Below are 22,699 nucleotides of genomic sequence, written 5' to 3'. Positions count from 1 at the left end.
TGGTAATGGCCAGTAGCCAGATTGTCCGGATCATGACCTTATTTCATGGCCCGGACAATCTGGCCACTGCCCATGGCCACAGGCTACACCTCAGTCACCAAAGGTATATCGCTATTTTTTGCACCTACATTATGACACTTGTCAAAAAATAAAACACGGGCACATTTGCAAAAACATGCTTTCATGTCCTTCTCAATGCTCCTTGCACAAGTTTGCTGGAAATCCACCCATGTTTTATTTTTTTCAAAAGTGTCATACAATCGTCATATAACCTATATAACCTAGCCCCCACTTGACAAAATCCATTCAAACTTTACGAAAACATTTATATCTAGATCTATAATCTTGTTGCAAACCTTTGTGTAGATTTGTCAAATGGCACCACATTTATAAGCCTTTACAATATTTTGGGACCCCCCCTAATTCTGCCCCCTCTTGACAAAATCCCACCGAACATTGCAAAAACATTTGTATCTACATCTGTTATCAGTTTGCCAAATTAAGTGTAGATTCGTCAAATGGCATCTCATTTATAAGCCTTTACATTATTTTGGGACCCCAACTCTAATTTTGCCCCCTTATGACAAAATCCCACGAAACTGGGCATACTCACTCACAATCAGTTCAGAAAAATACACGCAAAGTTTCCTGCAGTTCAATTAAGTGGCGCCAAAGTTATAAGCCATCCAAGAACTGCATTTCACCAACCCTGTAATGCTGAGGTGTCTGCAAACTTTTCAGGACTGTTCACGGACTTTCGCGGTACAAAACAGCCATTTTATTGCTTCTTGCAACCATATTCCATCCCATCCTTATCACCCCTCACCTGCCCAGAGATTATTTGATAAGTGCAATGTTGTGTTTTTTAATATGTTTACTGCAATGTCCGAGGACACCGTCCGATGTCCCAAGATGGCGGGCGTTTCCAAAAATCTGACGCACCTCACGCTTCACGCCAACCAATCAGCGAACACATTGGGTGTCCGCGGACATGACGCAAGTCAATTAGCCAATCGGTGTCCTGTCCGCGCAGCGAACAAGGAAGTGTGTCCGCGGACATATATATCACAATTTTTTTTGCTTTATGTATTGGTCATTTTAAAAAAAAACTAGTAGATGGATTTACACCAAATTAACAAAAGCACGCTTTCAAGACCAAGTCACCGCTCCTGCCACAAATTTGGTGAAAATCCATCCAGCCGTTTGGGCTGTAGACGTGAACAAAGATTTTTCCCATTATGTCTATGGGAAAAAAAAGACATTTTGGGACCCCCCCTATAACTTTGCCGCCCCTGGACCAAACCTCACCAAACTTTGCAGTAATTCAGAGTGGGCCATATACTTTTTTTGCGAAGTTTGGTGACGATTCGTCTAGGGGGAGCGAAGTTATAAGCCATCCAACAAGTGCTCTTCCTATGGGATTAGCAACTTAACCATAACTACATATATATATATATTCAAGGAAAAAACTTTAGTTGCAGGGATGTTAAGGTGAGCAATACATTCTAACAAAACCCTTGAAATTCAAGGACAAATCTTTAGTTGCAGGGATATTATGGTGAGAACTTAATGCAACAAAACCCAAGAAATTCAGCTAAAGCCACCTTAACTTTGCGCCCCCTGTTGCGCAGCCGATGACCACAATGATGACATCATGGATCACATCACTGATGACTTAACTAATTACATGTTGTATGAGAACACCGATGACATTAGAAATCACATCACTGATGCCATCACTGGTGACAATGCTAATTGCATTACAGAAATAACTGGCCTTAAGCATGGCCTTCCGCACCCCCCACTCCGTAAAATGTTTAATTAACTGCAGCATGGAATAACCCCTAACCACTCATGGCATGCCATTCAATGTGTCGTGCCTAAGTTGTTTCTGACCTGGTCCAAACCCGTCCAGCTGTTTGGGCTGTGCACTTTGGCAAAAACTTTACTTTTTTGTCTATGGGAAAATGAATGGGAAGTAGGCCGCACTTTTGGTGAAAAAAATGTTTTGATGCTTAATAACTTTTTGATTTTTGTATCAACTCATTACGGAACTTTGCAGTCTGGGGGGGCACAGACTTTTAATCACTTTCGAAATTTCTGCAAAATCTGTTACTCGAATCAAACGTTAATAACAATAGAATTTTGAGGGATTCCTATGTGTCTCTGACTCACTTTAACTATAGGCCGGCTATCGCCGCCCTATATTATATATATATTCCTTGAGAAAGACGTTGTTAAAGGGACGTTATGGTTGCCAGGTAAAATTGAAAAACCAAAGAAATTTGCCAGTTATGGTAAGCTATCGAAGCACAATTTGCGCCACCACCATGCACTGCTAAGACTATACCCATGGCGTCATCGATGACATCACATATAGGGGGGGGGGCGTTTTTTTTTGTTCAGTGACAGTAAACATTTTGAGCAGAGGACTTGAGCTGGTAACACTGCATTGAAAACATCATACATATAATCTAAAAGTGCTATATTTGTAGACCTTAACCATGTGCTATGTTCTTGAGGTACTTCCCTTAAGGTTTGGCCTGAACTCATGGTGGACATACATTAAACAATAATCAGGCCCCAGAAAGACAATACAATTTCTGTACATGATGATGCACTCTAATCTTGGTGTCATTTTCTGCTCAAGGTATTTGTTTGCTCCTTACTAAAGTTTCCCTGTATGTGCCTCGGTATTGTATGCATTGATGCTCTCTATGTATATTGTTTCTACTAACACATATATGTAGTCATTCTTGCGTTATTTGCTGTTAATACCTAGTTTCACATTAGTCAAGATTGTGATAGGCGTGGACCTATGATTATATTGGCCGAACATACCAGATTTAAAATACTCTACTTCCATGGTCCATGCTTCAGCCAATGCCTTTGTGTATGTATTATTAGATTGGGGTATTAACTACAAAACCTCAGTAGAATGTTTGTTTTTCAATAAGTACATTTTGTGTAGTTCATGAGAGGCCTCCTGATCAGATGTTGCATATGTTGCTAGCAACACTTTAAACAGAACCCCTTATTGGACTTTCCATCAGGATTGATGCAATTTGTGATGTCATCAGTGATGTCATTGATTATGTCATTTGTGATATTAACTTTGATGTCCTCTGTGTTAGTCTTAGCAGTGCATGGCAGTGGCGTAAGTTATGGTTGCATAGCTTACCATAACTGGCAAATTTCTTTGGTTTTTCGATTTTAGCTTGCAACCCGGAATTTCATAGGTTTTTGTTAGTTCAATTTAAGCATAACGTCACTTTAACAAAGCCTTTTCGATTAATTTCATAGTTCTTTTTAGTGCAACATAACCATAAAATCCCTTAACAATGTTTTTTCAGTGACTTTCAAGCGTTTTTAGAAGTGAAAATGTTTTGTGATGTTGCATTTCTGCATATAATTTATGAATAATTCCTCTTTTAACATATATGAAACGATTATGAACCTTCTTTAACAACCACATTTTTTTGTAGCGCATACCGATGTCTTGCGACCCCCCCTAAATGTGCCCCCTCTTGAGGTAACAGCACCACACTTTGCAACAACATCCTACACTGTTATTGCAAGATTTCATGCAGTTTTGTTGAACAGTGTCAAGTAAAAAGCTGCCTAAAACTGCTGTTCACCGACCCTGTATTGCACACATACGCAAGATGTCCATCCCTGAACTTCGGAGATGTTCATGGACATCAGAGAAGACAAAAGACCTCATATTGGGCTTTTTCTGCACAACCCATTATTGGGGCAAAACTGGATTATTGTGACAGCCTTTTACTTGGCTCTTCTCTGGGTATCATAGCCAAACTTCAGACGTTACAGAATAGTGCTTTCAGAATTGTCAACCAACTTAAATGCAGAGATCACATCAGTGACGGTCGTTCTGCTCTTCACTGGCTTGCAGTAGGGAGCGTCTTGCTTTTCGGCTCATTGCTATCACCCACAATTGTCTGTACGGGAATGCTCCCATTTATCTGAAAGCCAGATTAGTTCCCACACCCAGTCTTCACGTATTGCGATCTTATAATTCCAACCTGCTGGTTAAATGTTATGCTATGCTAAAATTATTTATTGAGTGCAGCGTTCACCAAATGGGCATATTGGCGCTAAGTCCAGCGACCAACAAAGCAAACCGAGTCTAAAAAAGAAAAAAGTCTTTAGGGCTCGACAAAACAACAGGCTTTGTGATTTGGAGCCACAAAGGCAGGGAATTACACAATTTGGCAGTTGCCATAGAAAAGGCGCAACCACCAACACACGACAGTCAAAGCCTAGGCACTTGGATAACAGCACTGTCCTGAGATCGGAGGGAGTGACAGCAAACATGCAGGTGACATTTCTGCTACAGATACTCTGCCCCAGAGCTATAGAAAGCCCTGTCCACACTACACAGGGACTTAAACTGGACCCGTTTACCAATCGGGAGCCGGTGAAGTTGGCAGAGTGGGAGAGATGTGGGAAGCAATCAGGACACAAATCACAGCCCATGTTGCAGTGTTTTGTCCAACTTGGAGCCGCCATAGCAGATATTGGGGCTGAGCTCAGAAGAGCCAGTTGCAGTAGTCAACACAGATCAGGACAATGGAGGCCACCACAGGGGCATGGAACTGACAGGGATAAAAAATAAGATTTTACACTAAAGCTTTTATCTAAAATGTCCAGACTGACAGACAGCTGCAACCTCAACTTCTAATGACAGTGAAGCTGAAAATGTAATGCCAAGATCCTTCACCATCGTTACAAGGCATAGAAACAGCCATGGGAAGCAGGCCAAAAGTCAGGGGTGCAACGAGAAGCAGCGGAATGAGGACCCACCACCAAAACCTCTGTCTTGTCCCCATTCAGCCTGAGCCAATCATTGCATAAACCACGAGCTAAACTTGTAACAGCTGGGAGTTTGGCTTTTGATTCCATAGCTCCTTGTCTCTGGAACAGCTTACCGCCTGACCTTATAGAAATACATTCACTGCTAGTCTTTAAAAGGGCCCTGAAGACTTATTTCTTCACTTAAATCTGGTCCCTTAACTGGTGGGACATTTAATGTAAATATGATCTGCTATCTCTAAATGTCTAAGCGGGTGTTTTTTGTTTTGTGTACTTGGTTATGGAGGTCTGTTGCTATCTTTGTCCATTATGTGTGCCTTTTTGCATATGGGATGCAGGCAGTTAATACATATTAAATAAATAAATATCCCATCCCATCCTCATCACCGCTCACATCCTCAAAAGATTGTTTAATTTGTTTGGCAAGTGTAATGGTGTGTTTCTGAATATGTTTTACTGCAATATTTATGGACTAGGGCACAGTTAGCGAAATGTTTTGACACAGCTCACGTTTTTCCATTGACCAGTGGCCACATACGATGTCCGTGAACATCACCCAGCTCTCTGATTGGCCCTGAGGCGTGTTCAAATGTACCTTCTCCAAACAAACGCTGCTTGTATCAAACGTAAACTTAGAACCTGCCGAGAATTCACCGGAAACCCAACAACCTCTCATCTTTCCCGCCATTCAGATATGAAATAACTTGAGCCTGTATTTCACTGGGTAGAATCCCATAGATTAGAACCGAAATCAACAGACATGGTGTTCCAGCCCATTGATTGCAGTTGCCAGAGCTCTTCCGCATGTTGGGTAGCGCCATGCAAATGAGCTCTACCATCCTCTCAGAAACACAGAGCTTAATAGTCACCGTGCACCGTTATTCTGAACGGGCATATGGCTCACCAAAGTTTAAAGCGTCGGAGGGGTTTCATAAACTTTGCTAGGTTATAGGTGGTAGTGGAGAGAGGGGTGTCAAAGTGATACATCAGATTCTGGTGGCCTCCCAGGGAAGTGGTGTTCTCCTGTTGAGCTAGTTTCTGGTTATGTCCCTACATGTGCATTAAGACGGGTTACATCATCTATGTGTATGCAGCGGTGCCCCAGCACCACATCATATGTGGGGGCAGCGCAGGGGACCTATTGGTTGGGGTACAGTCTTTGACTGGTTCTACCTTCGCCGAAGCGCTGGTGAACCCATTAATGAAAGCGTAGCATCTTCTGAAGCACATTATTTCATTGTGCAAGGTGGCATTTTGTCAGCATTCTCTGCGATATGTGTCTCCAGCAAAATGTCTCAGCACACATAGAATGCAACCTGGCCTGGGCTGCACATCACATAATGGAGCTGTGCCAGGTGGTAGTGATAACTGCACACTGCACTGTTCAGACAATGCAATTATGTATTGCCCAAGCTATACACAACACAGCCATGTGTCATAAGAATTCAAGCTTACCAATGTAAGTAGGCCATGCAGGTATTCAACAGCTGGTGCAGTCTTGTAGTATTGCAACTCTTCTATATTAGAGTATGGGCGAGCTCTGACTAAACGACTTCTGCTGAGACAGCACACACATGTGATCTCATTGCAATCCCCCCGCTCAGCTGTCTGTATCCCAGCAGTCCAGCAATGGCAGGGGTGACATGCCTGCAAGACGAGGAGGATGTTCCTCTGATAATACTCCTTTATTTGAAATAATGTATAAACTGCAAATACGATGTTCCCATTTAAATCAATTGCTTTCCTCTCGTGTTTGTTTTTAGTTTTTATTAAGGTGGCACAGATGAGAGCAGGCACATAATGACACTTTTGCTGGCAGTTTCAGCGAGCTGACAGAGTATATAAGCATAATGGAAAGAACATGTATTCTTAACATTTGCATTTTTAAATGATTGTCAGTATTTATTGAGGACATACTGGCTCACCAAATCTGATGCTATCAAAACAAGCGTCTTCATTTCTGGCACACAACCTGGGGATGATTTTTAGTTTGGCACCTCTAGGGACTGTGCCCCACACATACAGTCTGTCAATTTGGGACTGCGCGTCAGCATCCAGCTGCGGCGATTGGGAGTTGGGCCGGGGGCTGTACGTCAGGTGGTACATCAGTAGCGCGGGCAGTGAGAAATATCCCTTAGGGGCCAGATTATCAAAACTTTGCCCATGTGCAAGAAAACGGAACACATACATTTAACACCAATTCCGCCGCTTAGATAATATGGAACGGAGCAAATAAGTCTAGGCCCAATCAGTATTATCTAAAAAGTTTTTCACTAGGGCAAGAAAGGTGTATGTTATGCAGCAAGCATCATACAACACACAATCGGATAAGTGTTTTCTCTAGTGCAAACATTTTCAATGATAAGCCGACCCATCCCCAAGAGAGCTTTGGAGTATACTGGGCAATCACAACATGAAGCCACTAGGGGTCGCTGCGACAAACTCGCAGAGACATTGCGTGGACCTACTTTTAGTAAGGGGATCAAGCATCTCCCTGACTGATACAGTGCCCATCTCCTGTTTGGATCATTTGGCAGGATGTTCCTATTTTGTCAACGTAACAAGGAGAAGTGCCCTCAGTCCGCTACGAGTGCGTTCATGTACCGTAGCACCAAAGATCTGGATACAATATCTGGAATGGAATTTGGAAAAGTATTGCACGAGTTTGATCTGTCAGTGGACTGTGACACTTTCTTTGGGAAAGGAGCAGAAGTGACGGGTAATATCTGTGGTAGGATGGCCCCCTTTAAAGTATGAAGCCATCTAATCCCTGGTACTCGCAGGGCACTACATAGACAGTTGAGAGTCCAGGAACAGAAATGGAGAATTAATCACCTTCGAGAACTGCCAAGGTCAAACATGTTTTGAAAGAGAATAAAGTAGCAATTTTTTGAGCCAACGCTGATTTTCTGCATAAAACAATTCTCGATGCAGACAATCAGTCAAGAGAACATCATTTCTCATTTTTGCTCTCCAACTTGTGCCTCTATTCCCTCTGAGGCATCTTTACTACAGGCTAATGCTCACAATGTATTCTTTAAAAGAAACATTGAGGGTATTCACGAACAGCTTAACGGCAAGAAAACAGAGGTGACCACTCGTGGCCCGCAACATCTCTTCGGAGCAGTTAACTGCCCTCAGACACCTCACTTTTTGGGAACGGATCTTCCATCAGCCACCAAGATTAAGTGTTTGGACTGCATATGGGCAGAGAACCTGAGCAGTGAGGCTCATGTGAGTGCCAAGGTGCAGTCCGTGCTTCAGCATCAGCCAATGCCTTTTGTACCATAGGACAAGCAGGCTGCAGTGGTCGCAGTATTAGCAAATGCTCAATTAGACTACGGCAATAGCCTGCTTGCAGGAATTCCACTTGAGCAGTGCCAAAGACTGCAAAGAACTCGGAATGCGGCAGTGAGACTGGTGGTGGGAGCAAAGACGTTTGACTTTATTACAGGATCCTGCCGGTCCCTGCATTGGCTATCTGTAAGGGACAGGATTGATTTTGAAGTGCTGTGTCTTATTTTCAAATGCCTTAACAATCTGGCTCCGGTCTATCTGGCAGACAAGATTCATAGATATTGTCCATCTCATTCGCTCCGGTCCGGGGTGAACTGTTATTAAGTATTCCATCTTCATCCTGCATGTCCAGGGGCAACCGAAGTTTTACGGTCTATGGACCTAGAATCTGGAACAAACTTCCTACAGAGATTCGAGCAATCAAATGACTGAGTCTGTTTCGGAAAACGGTTAAAGACATGTTTATTCAAATGAAGCTTGCCGTTCACAGGTGATGTATGGTATGGATCGGGTAGAAACCCTACCCATTGTATATGAGTTGAACTCTGATGATTATGCTTTTATATGATTATTATTTTGTTTCTGATGAGTCAGCTGTGCCAAAATACGATTAAGTTTGTCAGGTTCGTACATTATAAATACATCAAATCAAATAAGGATTGTAGCAAAACCAGTTTGTTGCATTCCATATGATCTAAGCATGCGCTCCCTTTTTTGAACACCCTTTCAAATGTTAGATAATGCGGCCGCAGGAAGTCATGCTCTTGCTCATTGCAACTCCATGGCCGCAGGAGCAGCACACCTCAGGTTTGAACACAGGTGGGGGGGATGATGGGGCAGCATGGTGTTTGAGGAAAGTTGAGATGAAGCTTTTGTTTACTAAAATAACAGCTCACAGACACCATGCACAGTCCTGGAAATTGACATTATTTACTGTGGGATCCCACCCACAGCGACACTGCATGAGGTGGAGGGGGCAATGGAGGTGGTTGCAGTAGGGGGAACATTTTTCTCACCCGCCAACACAGTTACAAATGTGTCTTCCAGGAGAGGTTGATCATGAGCAACCTAGAAAATAATCTTTGAGGGGAACCTTTCATTTCCTATAATGTTGCAAGCAAAGTTGAACAGGTGCACACATTGTAAGCCTTAAAAGACTGCAGTTAAGTATTGTCTTCTGCAGAACACTATCGTAACAGGCAATTTCACATCCACCCTGACCGGGTGACAGGTGGTCTTGTGGTTTTGAATCCAGCAAAACATTTAAGCGGGTCAAAAACACTGAAGCCCTTGAAGGCTGCAAAAAGATTTCCCAAATCCGAGATTCTGCAAGACATTTTTTGGCCAGTTCTCAGATCATGTGAAAATCCAGCCCAATGACCAGCACTGACCAAGCACACATCTGTTCCTTCTTTTCCTGGGTAAGGAACTGTAGTTCATGTTTTTCCACTCGTTCTGCTGCAAGAAGGGGAGAGAGGCACAAATCAGAACTGAAAATATCTTATACTAACTTTAAAAAAGTATAACCTACCTACTATATTTATTTATTTATTTATTGTTTACCTGTTTGGCGCTTATACAATAAGAACATACTGCTTCAAAGCACCCATGACTAGTGGGAGGTCGCTGAGTGCATTAGTGCCACCACACAACAGCAACAACGGGTTTTTATGTCACAATACAGCGTCACTAAATGTCCAAGAATGGCAGAGGTGCAAATATTAATTACCACCTGGAACTACGATGTTCACTATGAAAGTGCATGCATGGTTACCACGCCGAAATTGCCAAGCCTTTGATTTGAGAAATTCTATTGTTTCTTACAGCATCTACCAGGAGCTAGATCTAATGACAATGCAGTTTTGGAACTCGTATTCAATGGGATGAAGCCAGTATTGTAGCCCACTTGCATAACCGAGGTCGGATGCAGAGATTGGGACGAACACTAAAATGTGTGAAAGACAGTAGTGCAGCTCAAATGCATAACAGAGGTTTCTGCATATATTGGGGCAGCCACTGATACTGAGATAGAAGCTAGGGTTAGTCTCTGCAGAGCAGAAGGTAACACAACCATGCATACAATTGCTAGAGATTGACAAAGTGTCGGTCATACAACTGGTCTTAAAGTTAACAATACAGCAAAATGAAATGCAATGTTAAAATAGACTGGTTTGAAGTGGGTATTCTCCCTGTGAAGCAATAAAAGGAGGAAAGCCCTAAGTTGTGACCCTATTCCAGCGTCCCTGTAACTTTTTTGTTTTTCACTAACCGGTTGATAACTTTTTATTGTCCAGACTTAACCCTAGAGCTCAACAGGGATAACATTCCAGAAGGGAGCTCTGGAGTTTTCCCGCTAGGCCTCTGCACCCTGGGCCTCTCCTGTGTGGTATTTCCAAATGTTCCCATATGAAAAGGGTTGGGCTTGCTGAACATCTGTACTATGGGGCCACATTGAACATTATTTCCAGGGCCTCTTTCGGTTCCCAGTTCACCCCTGTGTGTCTGCTCAAGGATGATAGGTTCTCAAGGGAACACACAATGCATCATAGGTTACCCAGGTCAATACCCACACCTGGCTGACTTTAGGGTATCCATTGTTTGTGAGCCCCTGTTATCAATTTCAAAGGCACCCTCCCTATACACTCCAGGACAGTGTCCTGCATTCGGGCAGTGTTCCTACAATCTGTGTGAGACATGAATGTGGCCACATAGGCTCATTACATGCCTAGCTGGGATTTACAAAAGTCACTGTGAAACAAGTCCTAGTCTGTAGAACAGGGATGTGAATGCATTTCTTCCTGAGCTTTTACCCAGGAACAACTACCATTAACTGGGCGGCTGCCAGAAAATGTGAGTGAAGACAATGCCGTGAATGTGACCTGAGCCCACAACTCTTACCTCAAGTAGCTATGAAAGAGTAGGTGCTGCTCCATTGAAAGTCGTCTGTGTTGAAGTAGATGCATCCCTTAAAATGGAGTGAAATGAGATGCAAGATTTGCTAAGCGTTCTTTATGCGGAAAAGGGCCAGACTTCCATTTTGAAAGGAACGGCTAGGATGGAGTCTCATCAGCTGCCATTACCCCTGCTTGCCATAGACAGTCACAGCCATGGCCTGAATGTTGCTGAAGAAGACATTTGTGAACCAAGAATCCCCTCTTTTGACAGAGAGAGAAACCTTTAGATATGAAACCTACTTCTGACTACAATTAATAGTTCTACCTGGTCTTTGCCACCACTGCTAGATGTCTTAGTATCAAAGTTTCTTGTTCTCTAATGAACTGTAGAGGCTACTGTGAGGAATTCGACCATCCGCACAGCCAATGGGCGCTCGCCAATTTTATTTTGAAATTTTAAAAGAAAATGAAGGATAGTAGATTAACCTCCAGAAAATGTGTGGGGCTAATCCGCGCACATTTTCATATGCTCACTGCATGACATACACATAGGCCCATGTAATCCATGCGCAGTCCCTGTGTGGAATTCAACCATCCACACGGGGAGAGTGCGCTCGCCTGGGCTTTTTGATAAATAAAAATGAATGATGGGAGATTAGACTCCAAAATGTGTGTGGCCATTCCGCACCCATTTTATCTGCTTCCACTCAAAACACATAGCTACATGCACTCCGGGAATGCACAGCCTACAGGCACTGTTTTCCCCTGTAATATTCAGCTGGAATGTGACAGCTCTGGATACATCAACGCATCTCAAGTAGGGGGGAAGGCACACCTTCCTCCAGTCATGGGCACCCTAATTTAAATATCAAAGGCTCCATGGATCTGCATTCCTTCTGACTAATTCGGCTGGTGGCAGTGCATACTAAGGAGATAATTGAAGCAAGCCTGAGAGGCTTGGTTGCCAGAAGTGACAACAGGAAGGGTGGACTGACACCCCTTTGGTATGCAATGTGTCAGCTTGGAGCTAGTTCCCACGTCCCTCTATGAAAGGCAGTGAATGGCCTGTATAGGTCCACCAGTTACCACAGGTGTCACATTCAGAGCAGACCCCTTTCAGAGGGACAACGGATGTGATTTGGGAGAGTCAGGAAGTCTGCTCCCACCACAAACTTCAAGGGAGACCTGTGCTTTAATCAAGAGTCACAGAGGGCTCTGTTAACCAGAGAGACCCTTGATCTACAACAGACAGGAAGATGGGTGGGACTTAGGTACATGTTGTCACCCCTTGCTTGTCCTTTTGCAGAGCACTCTGGTCCTAACCTCATGCATAACAGAAGATTGTTGGTGGGGACGCAAGATTGGTTCATTAAGGTGGGCTTAGGCTGTACCAATTACTGGGGCCCATTTGGCTTTAAGAGAGGGCTGTACCCCTCACTTGGCAGATCATCCGACGACTTTTGAAAGGAGTAAGAAGGACTCATTTGGACCCTTGCTGAAGGTACAGTCTACCTTACATCGTCCACCAGTGAAGGAAGGCCAGGAATTCCAAGAGGGAATCAAGATCCCTCCCTTAAACATCTCCCAGGGTACAGAGGGAGATACAAGACTCAGAGGACCCATCTAGCCGCTCCAGAACCGGTACCCAGCCATCACACAGCGTGCCCTGCTAGGTTCTGCCAGCAAGCTTCCCAGGTGGGCCATTGCCTGCAATCACTCTCCTGAGCTTTGGGCCGCCCACCTTGAAAAGATGATACGAGCCCTGCGAAGAAGCTAGGAGGAGTGCCACACAAGCATCATCCAGCATGCATCTTTTAAGGACATTTTTGAGGCAGTCAAGTCCTCGAACTGCATTCGGCTGAACCGATGACTGTTATCAGGCTGCAGTCACAAGAGCCGTTCGAGCCACATCGACCAGCTTTCTAGATCCACTAACAAGCACAGAGGAACGATTCTTGCCCCCGAACCATAGCGCTGGACATCCTGCAGACATCTGTCTTAAGGGCTGTGAAGCACCTTGGAACCGCCTCAATGCTGTTGTCAGCATCAGGTACATCGTGGTTCTGCCCCCCTGGTCCTTCTCCGAAGGCCTCTAGAGACAGTTACCATCCTTTGCCCCCTTGGTGCTGGAACCGAAGAATCTTGAACAGTAAGACTGATTACTTTACCAACTACCCTCCTGTCAGTATCCAGAGTGCATCCCTTTCCTTTGTGAAACTGTCTGTTCTCTGTGTTCCTTTACAGGGTGGTCATATTTGTAGTGTGCTAGAACTGTCTGTTGTAGTAATAAAACAGTAGATATATTTAAACAGCATTGACTGGACAGTCCCTTTTATCATTGGGTAATAATTGTATTTTCGCTGTGTTGCAACTAACCAACGATGCACGACCTTTGGGAGATAAGCCTGCCGTTCCGTCCACTTTACCAAAATTGGACAAAGAGGTCTTATAATTCACTTGTATTGCAATCTGTTCAGATCCCTTCTGGTGTACTAGAGGTGTGGGGTTCATTGATGGTTTAGAAACCGATTTTCATCCTTGGACCACTGGTGCCCCGGAAGTTGATTTGTCACAGTCCCCCTGTCATATTTAGTTGGGATATGACATCCAGGATTACACAATGTCACCTAAAAAGGGGGGACCTTCCCTCTGCCATGGCCCGCCATACCATCAAAGGCTCCATGGATCCACTCTGTCTGTTTGTTTACCTCTGCAGATGGTGGCAGCAATTAACATAATTAACATACGCATAGAGTGTACTTCAAACAGGCCCACATGGGGTCTGGCTGCAGAGGTTAACAAAGGAGACAGGAAACCCCAACAACCTTGGATATGCACTCTGTCAGCCTGAAGCCAGCTCACACCTCTCGGTATCAAGGGCAGTGAATTGTCATGTCTGGGACAGCTGTTTACAGTAGTCATCGCCGCAAGGTGACCCCATTCAGAAGGTGCGAGAATGTGGTTTTCAGAAGCCAGAAAGTCTGATGACACTGCAGCTTCAAGGGAGACCTGCCGCTTTAATCAGAAACCACAGAGAGCTTAATTAACCAGAGACCCTTTGATCCACAACAGACAGGAAGATGTGTGGGACTTAGTATTACATGTGTTCACCCATTTACATTTTCTGTTGCAAAGCACTCTGGTTAGGACCTCATGCTTACAGGAGATTGTTGGTGGGGACCCAGAATTGGCTCATTAAGGTATGCTTAGCCTACACCAATCACTGTAGCCTATTTGGCTTTAAAAGAGGGTTGGGACCCTCTTTTGGGGAGATCGTCTGACGACTTTGCAAGGAGTAACAAGAACTCAGCATTGGACCCTGGCTGAGGGTACAGTCTGCCATGCATCTTCCGCCAGTGAAGGAACACCAGGATGTCCAACAGAGAAGTAAGAACCCTCCCCTAAACATCTCCCAGGGAACGGATTGAGATACTGAATACAGAGGACCCTCCAGCAAGCTCCAGAAGTGGAACCCAGCCAGCACACAGCATGCCCTGCTAGGCTATGCAGCAAGCTTCCTATGTGGGAAGTGCCAGAGAGTCTCTGAACCAAATCAAGGACAAGGCAGCTGCCTGCAATACTCTCCTCAGCTTTAGGCCATCTGCCTTAAAGAACGACATGAGCCTAGTGAAGAAGCTAGCAGGAGTGCATCGACAAGCATCTACAAACGTCCACCTGAAAGGACATTTTGGAGCCAATCGAGTCTCTCGGTCTGCAACTGATGGCACTGCTGACTGTTGTTACGCCACAGTTGCTAAAGCTGTTTGAGACCCCTTGACCAGTGCTTCACAACCACCGACCAGCACTCAGACAATTCCAGACCCTAAGCCACTATATAGGCCAGCCTGCAGCCATCTGTCCAGCCTCGCTCACCGAACTGCCTGCCGCCTGATACCTGCAGCTGTCTCCCATCTTGAACTCTGTCGCAGAAGCTGAAAAGCACCCTGAAACCGACTCTACACTGTTGGGCACCAACAACTTCTACAAGCACAGGGTACATTTTGGTTCTGTCCCCCTGGTCCTTCTCTGAAGGCCCTAGTGGCATTTTACAACCCATTGCTCCCTTTGTGTTGAAACCAAGTATCCTTGAACTGTTGCAATTATTTACTATACCGACTAGCCTCCTCTCAGTATCCAGAGTGCATCCCTTTTTCCTTCTTGAAACGGTCTGTTCCTGCATTCCCTTACAGGGTGGGATGTATTTTGGAGTGTGCTAGAACTGTCTTTTGTGATAATAATAAAGTCGATATTTGTATACAACCTTAACTCGACAGTCCCTTTTATCATTGGGTAATAATTGTATTTTTGCTGTGTTGCAACTAACCAATGATCCACGACCTTGCAGAGATAGGCCTGCCGTTCCTTCCACGTTAACAAAATTGGACAAGGAGGTTTATCATTTGCTTGTGTTTACAATCTGTCCGGATCCCTTCTTGTGTACTAGAGGTGTGGGGCTGATTGATGGTTTAGAAACCGATATTCATCCCTGGACCATTGGTGCCCCACAAGTTTATTCGTCACAGCTACACTATTCCCAAGCCACTCACTCCATGGCTTTTCACAAGCTCTGATGCATTCTAGGACCGCTTCATCTTCTGCATGCAAGAGTAACATCGAGAGGTTCCAGCTAGTGCCAAGCCCTATGGAACTGCTCCCAAACTACAGCAAGAGTAACTGGCCCAAGAAAACGACCAGCAGCCCACTGGAAGCACACAACCACAAGGTAGTACCACAATAATGTGACAGCTGGGCCCAACAACAGCGGAACTGTACACACTGTGAGGTAACTTCCACATTGCTATGTCTGCTTTTGGTTATACTTGGCTTATTTTATCTACGTCTCCCTTCTGCTTGTATAAGTCTCCCTTGTGAGAAATTGAACCATAGAGAGAGGCATCCGAAACGTAAGTGGCAGCCATATTCCAAAACCAGGTACTGGCCATCTATGCCCATTCTAAACCCAGTCAGCATAGGGAGCATCTCCCACTAAACAAACCAGCCAGTGCATGACTAAAACCTTAGATTTGTAAGAATAGCTCAGGGGCAACGCACTCACCTTGGAAGTAAGATGACACAGGGCAACACAGGTTCGATCCCCGGGTCTGCGCATAGAAACCTCTGCGCACGTTATAAATAGCCTATCATAATCATAAATGACCAATCATAATCATTCGGAACCATCCCAATTCTGTGATTCTGCTGACACTGTATATGTGAAGCACTGCTATGATCACATGTGAACGTGAAAGACCCACAGTGATCCCTGGAACTCAGTGTTTCACCACTACCGTGATTGTTGATGACTGTGGAACGTGTGAACCTACAGACATGTCAAAAGGCATTGACGTGTTCTTTTCCTTTACAGAAAACATTCTAAATACACCCAACCTGAATAAAGTTGGTAAAACCTTTCCTTGATAGTACATGTACTCATTATGACAACATGTTTCTCTATACTTTACACTTTAAACCTGCACTTTCACTCTTGAGGGCTAAGCCTGACAGCTCAAACACCACCACCAATAGGTGAGCAGAAACAGCAGACGGAGTCCCACTTGCATAAGTCAGACACTGAACCCAGACTCTACCACAGAGTATCAGAATAAAAGGGGGACATGAAACGATTACTGCTCAATGAAAGTAGAAACCCTTCAGAAGGATGAAAGCAGAAGTGCACTTCGCTGGAATCCCATCCTTTCATCGCGAGAGTTGAATAAATTCCCAGACCCTGGATCGTGGGCTCTCACCAGATTACCAAGCTGCCGCATGGGCTTTAACGACAGCTGTGAGACCTCAGGGTACTGTTATTGGAGTGAACTGGAAAACGGGGGTTAGTTAAAACGATGGAGAATGGCCGCCACAAGCACATTATTATCAGAACATGCATACAGGCTGATACTGGAAGCGATAGCAGCATGAAAATTGTATGTGGATGCTATGTTGAAATCAGGGCTCAAGTCAAGGACACACGCGGGGGGTCGAAGTCCCCCCCCCCACTTTAATCAGAGGGTGGACTTAGTCCCCCCAGCTAAAATGAGAAACATTGAATGTGCTCTTTTAATTTAAGCCAACCTCAGGGATCAAAACGCAGTCATCAGGTTTGCAGGTCGGACACTTCCCCACTGCACTATGTAACCTGATGAAGAATAACAAACAACTAAAGGTGAAATGTCCCATTTCGGTACTGCAAGTCCCAGGGAAAACATTTGCATTGGTTCTTGGAGTTTAAAACATGCACACCTTTTAACGTTTTCAAGAACACTATTAGAAGAAAATATCCTCTCTTGGTGTTGTGTGTGTGTGTTCATTTTATGAAAGGCAAATGTCATTTGTCCTGTGCAATTTTGGTGGTTATGCAAAGCCAATTTAATGAAATGGGCATATGTTACCTTGATATGATCATTTCTGGCTACGTCACATCCCATTTGTTTGTTGATGAGTAGTCTCCCCACTGATATAATGCTTTAAAAAATGCTAGTACGAAGTTATGTGAGTATAGCCCTAAGATCAATCCACAAGTGAAGATAATGGCGCTCCGGGGTTTAAAGAGACAAATGTAAAAGTTCGGAGTTTAGCAATGCAGGTTCAACAGTCTAGCAAGATCAACGTGCCCAGTAAAAAACACCCTAAATCCCAAAGGGCGATCCCTCCAACACATAATGGGTTTAATCTTTCAAGGAACATGTGCATTTCTGAAATGTGTGTTGATGGATCCTATTAAAAGAAGCTGCAAACACATCACTGTTTCTTTCATAAAGTAAATGTGCCATTTTGTCTCAGGTGCTCTCGAGACAGAATAGGACGGTTTTGGGCAGGTGTGGTGTGCATTCATTCATTCATTCATTCATTCGCTCGAGCTGTGTGGTGCACCAGCATTTGCCAGCACACATCACTTTCCCGCTGCAGTGTCTGTGCGCATGCACTGAAACAGGAACATTTTGCACCAGGGTGGGGTGGGCTCCATTTACAACAGCTATGAAGACATATAAGTGACGCATAACTTCCATCTCACATGCAGGAACGCTTTGCACTCACGTCACCATGGCGTGGTAAATGGGCGCTAAAGTCCCTGGCATCATTTGGGGTTTGGATGCAGGATAAGGGCGGTGACATTTAAGTTTAGCTCAGAGGGCCTCATTACTTCCCCCGCAGCAAGCGGGAGGATAGCTCAGGGGCAACTAGCTCGGCTTGGAAGCAAGACGACACGGAGCAACACAGGTTCCAACCCTGGGTCCGCGCTTAGAAATCTCTGGGTATTACGCGCTTTATAAATAACCTATCATATCAGATCAGATAAGGGCATTGAGCACCGCTATTCATTACCCTTGCCATTGGCAGCCCTTGTGATCAGTTAAGCAATAATAACCTTTCCTAGGGGTGCAGGACACATACAGCTGCAGAATTGAGACGACCGCCCTATATTCACGACATCCTCCTTGCATCCCATTACAAGAAGGGACTCGCCTGCTTGGGGCCCACTCAGGGTTTTTGCCGGAAAAGATCCTGGGCTACGCTAATGTCTGGACTGTCGGGACTCGGGGCTAGCTAGCCTTTTTGTTGTAGCCCCTAAACTTCTATCCCAGGCTACAACCAAAAGACCCAGGGTTATAGCCCCTTTAGCCCCCCCACCTCCCCAGCAACGCCTCTGGGCCCACTCATTGGGAAATATGTCCTCCAGATATCATGCAGCAAAGGGGGCTATAAAAGTGGGTGATTGAGCGCACGCCCTCCTTTGCTTGCGTAAATGCACTTGCCGCACCACGGTTAACCTTGCACCGGTTAGGCAATGCCGCTCCCCTGCAGTGGGTTTGCCTCAGTGGTTGGCCTCTAAGTCGAAGGCCCGGGAGTTCCATCCTTCAGATAACCCAGAAGCTTTATTTAGAACTGAAAGGTATCTGTGGGAGGTGGAGCGGCATGATATTACGGTAAGCAGGGGAGAGATAATATCTATAACGTGTAACCTGAGAGCAATGCAGTCCCACACTGTGGATGCATCTCCCTGCACTGGCCACGTAGGACTGCTTTTTGCAAAGCATTGCTAGTCCCTGTTAGGTGGAGAATTGAAGCACTGTGATGCATAAGGACTTTCTTCTTTTCAAGAATTCTGTGTGAACATATTTGTGTGGAGCGTGAGTAGTTTGCCATTAATTTAATCCTCTGAAACCCCCATAGCATCCTGAAGCAAATCCATTTGCTTTGGAAACCCCTCACCCACCAGTCTACGTGTCGCCTGCCGCCACAGACCCACTTTTTCCCACTTTAGCTTGGGGACCACCAGTGGTCACTGGAAGCTGGTTGCTTCTATTCAGACACAGGACAGTGGGTGGCAGAAGTTCTCAGAGGCCTGTCCATTTGTGCTGAGGGCTTGTGTTCTCCCTGCTCTAATCTTGCCCTGGCAGCGCTTCCGCGGCGCGGAACAGGATTACTATTGACTGAATTGTATCTTCCTGGAGCCCTTGTTAGTTCCAGGCCTCGGGTTTGTGTTTACTTTCCGGGGGGAACCCCGAAGCCCCCCTCTACCGCAGCCCGTTTGGTGAAGCACCTGGATTTCTAGCTTTCACTTGTGTGAACTTGGAGCCAGAAAATCATTAGCGGCGAATTTGTGGAACGCTACACGGTGCTGCTTTCCGCCAATCGTCACACAAACCAACCAGGGTGACTTCCGAGGGGCAGCCGGAAGAGGCGCGCCGCCCATACAGACGTGGAGCACCGTGTGCTCCCCGCTCCACTCTGCGTGGGCAGGGTGTGTGGAAGTCAACAGAAGTACTGGAGCGGAGTGAGAGGAATTCCTTCCAAAACAGCCTTAATTAGACGGCTCTCGCGGACCCTAGAATGGGGGGTTGAACGAAAGTGCTGGGCAGCAGATACAAAGCATTGCACGTGACGATTTATAGGCGCTCCGCACACACCCCAAAAAAAAGTCTGATTGAACTCTACCAATACATCAGCACCTGGTGCAGGGGGTCGAGGCTGAAAACATGATGCACGTCAGACATATATTTCGATAAAAATGAGCATGGGCTATATGCATATATTTACTCACACATAACCGTACACGCTCATAAATACAGACACATAAATACATTAAAATAAATAGGCGTGTGGACGGTCGTTTTTAAAGCATGCACACATGCATTTGCGGTGCACTGTTTACATGGCTCGCACGGGCTGCCCTCTCGCCTGCTCCTGTGGCTCTGCATTGGTCCTGGGTCGTGCAAAGTGTACCCCAAGCGCAACCCCGCATCGCTCTAACGATATTCATTATATCCCAAAAGATTGCTATTCTCTTAAATCCGCCCTGCCATATGGACATTGCTCCAACGCCGTCGTCGCCGCGCTAAAGTGGCGATGATTCATTCTTGAAGGAAACCCCCCTGCCGTTCGGTGAAGAAGAAAAAAAAAACCTCCACTTACCTGGACGCCTTCAGCATAAACAAGGGCCGGAGCTCCACGGGGAGGCGCGGGGATTCCCCCCCTTCAGGGACTGCGCTCCTCGGAGGTCATGCTGTGGGGTGAATCCTCTGCGTTGGGTTAAATCCTACATCCCTGCCTCGGCGGAAATATGTCCCGGGTCTCCAGCTCCACAGAACGGCCTGTGTGTTTTTGTTGGGTGGTAGTAAAGGATAAATCAGTGCGGAGGTGGGAGGGGTGGTGGAACGGGGCCGGTGGGCTCCCCGCTGCCCCTGATGGCGTGGACGGCTCTGCTCTGCGTTCCGCCGAGGGGGAGAGTGGAGGAGCAGCAGAAGGCAGGGAGCTGAGCAGGGAGCATGGAGGGAGCTGCAGAGACCGTCCACACACGGACGGACGCACGCACACACACACACACACACAGACACACCGCACGGCACGGCACAGTCGGCTGCACAGACACTCACAGGCAGAGGAGGCGCAGGGCGCTGCCGGCTCAGAGCTCTAGAGCTGAGAGCTAATTGGATTGGCTCCGCCGAGCAGCTACCAAGGACAGCAGCAGATCGCCCGGATCCCTCGGTCAGCCTGCACACGCCGCCCGGGGCAGCGGGGAGCGCACAGAAGAAGCCATCCCCGCGTCCGTCTTAGCCCATGCCGCCTCAGGTGGCCGCCCCCGGGTGGTCCTCCCCGGTCAGGGTGCACACACGGGAGTCGCCAGTCACAGATGGAAGGAGAAGCGCCTCTGCTCACAGCGGCAACAGGCGCATATCCAATGGCAGCCGGCGAGGGAGGACCCCCGGAGCTCCCTCCCCGCCGCTCCTCTGCACACAGCGGCCAGAGCTTCGGTGTCTGTCACGATGCAAGGTTTATTATCGCAGAGTGGAGCGCCAGGAGCCAGAGCGGTCACCGGTCCTTCCCGGGGCCCTCCTCAGTCACTCCAAGGAGGTTGAGCTCGGCTTCCTCGCCTAGAGATGGGGAAATGGCCCCCCTCGGGCGGCTCGCCTGCCATGTGCTGATTCTTCGGCCCTTTCTCCACGCTGGAGGATGCTGGCACGGGGCAGAGGTGGGCACCGCGATGCCAGCTCACACCCGACGCCTCATATTCTTGGAGGTGATGGCAAGGCAGTGGGCGTGTCCCCGTGGGAGCTTTGCCAGTATCAGGAAGAGCAGAGGAGAGGACCACAGTACACTAGTCTATTTCCTGCTTCATTTTCTACACTTGAACCAATGCAGTCATCTTCCCACCGGTTGCGAGGAAACGCACGGCTCCCTGGAAACGGTGCGTCTTATTCCGGATTACAGGGGGTGCCTCTCGTTCGTGCCTTCAGAGCCAAATTCCCAGGCCTGGGACAGAGCCGGCTGCTGGTGCTTAGCCTCCCAGCTGTGTCCTGCGATGAGCCATTTGCCAAGCTAATTTCCCCCGCCTCGCTCTCCTTAAAAGAGCACAGCATCGGGGTTTTGCGCGCACACCTCTTCCTGATATCACCCGCGATGGGTTTGCCTGTCCCTGCAGCGCTGTCATCCCACCGAGGCCCCATTAAGGAAGGGCACGAGGCTACCTGCGAATCTCCTTCTGTAAATACTAGTAAATCACAGGCTAGGTGGGGGTTAAGTAGCTTGGGCGATTTAAATGTCTGCCTCCCTGATTTGTTTTTACCCAGTGGGACAATACTCGTTTGGCTCCATTACATGAAAAAGCACCATTCGTCTTCTTTTACGACTCGCCGTCTTGCCTTAGCGCAGCGGACAGTGTCGCCAGTTTCGATTGCGCGACACGTCCGCTGATTCTGCCACCACTGAAACAGTCTATTTAACACTGCGTTAGACAATTGCCAGACAATGGTCAAATAGCAACCAGATGTCCCCTTTATACATAAACGCTTGTCAATAAAACAACCGGCATCAAATGTGTTTCTACTCCCTGCTCCAATGTGGAATTATTGAAGTTTTATATCATTATCATGTACGTTAAGAATTTTTCTTTACTAAAACTGCTAGAAAATAAAGTTGCATCCCCTTATGAGAAAAACGCCCATAGGCCTCCTTCCCTGCTACATAAGTGGGTACATCAATGTTGTTTCCCTGGTTACTGTGGAGAGCTTATATTCGTGCTGCGAGCATTCAAGCGTCGCATGTAGCAGCTTCTCCCATGCAAACCACACCATAACAAAATTGCAGCTGCTACCCCGTGGTTCTGCACCAAACCTCCGAGCACTGCTTTCAACAGTGTTTTGCAGCAACATTTCTGAACTATTAAAAGTTAGTGC

At 46.3% G+C, this 22,699-nt stretch overlaps 1 protein-coding gene across 2 annotated transcripts in view; it reads right to left on the bottom strand.

The window, feature by feature from the left end:
• KCNB2 (potassium voltage-gated channel subfamily B member 2) overlaps positions 1 to 21,983 on the bottom strand; it is a 736,266-nt gene extending 714,283 nt beyond the window's left edge. Inside the window, exon 1 of one of the 2 annotated variants that reach the window (XM_069621204.1) lies at positions 20,439 to 21,983. The gene's annotated coding sequence lies outside the window, so the exon portion shown is untranslated. The remainder of the gene's footprint in view (positions 1 to 20,438) is intronic. The other variant, XM_069621205.1, reaches the window with a different exon arrangement.
• Between the last annotated feature and the right edge of the window lie 716 nt (positions 21,984 to 22,699).

This window comes from Ambystoma mexicanum, chromosome 5q (assembly GCF_040938575.1).
Source record: "Ambystoma mexicanum isolate Mex_15411 chromosome 5q, UKY_AmexF1_1, whole genome shotgun sequence".
NCBI classification, from domain to species: domain Eukaryota; kingdom Metazoa; phylum Chordata; class Amphibia; order Caudata; family Ambystomatidae; genus Ambystoma; species Ambystoma mexicanum.
The sequence above is the reverse complement of the archived record's forward strand: the minus strand, read 5'-3'. Positions and strand labels throughout refer to the sequence as shown.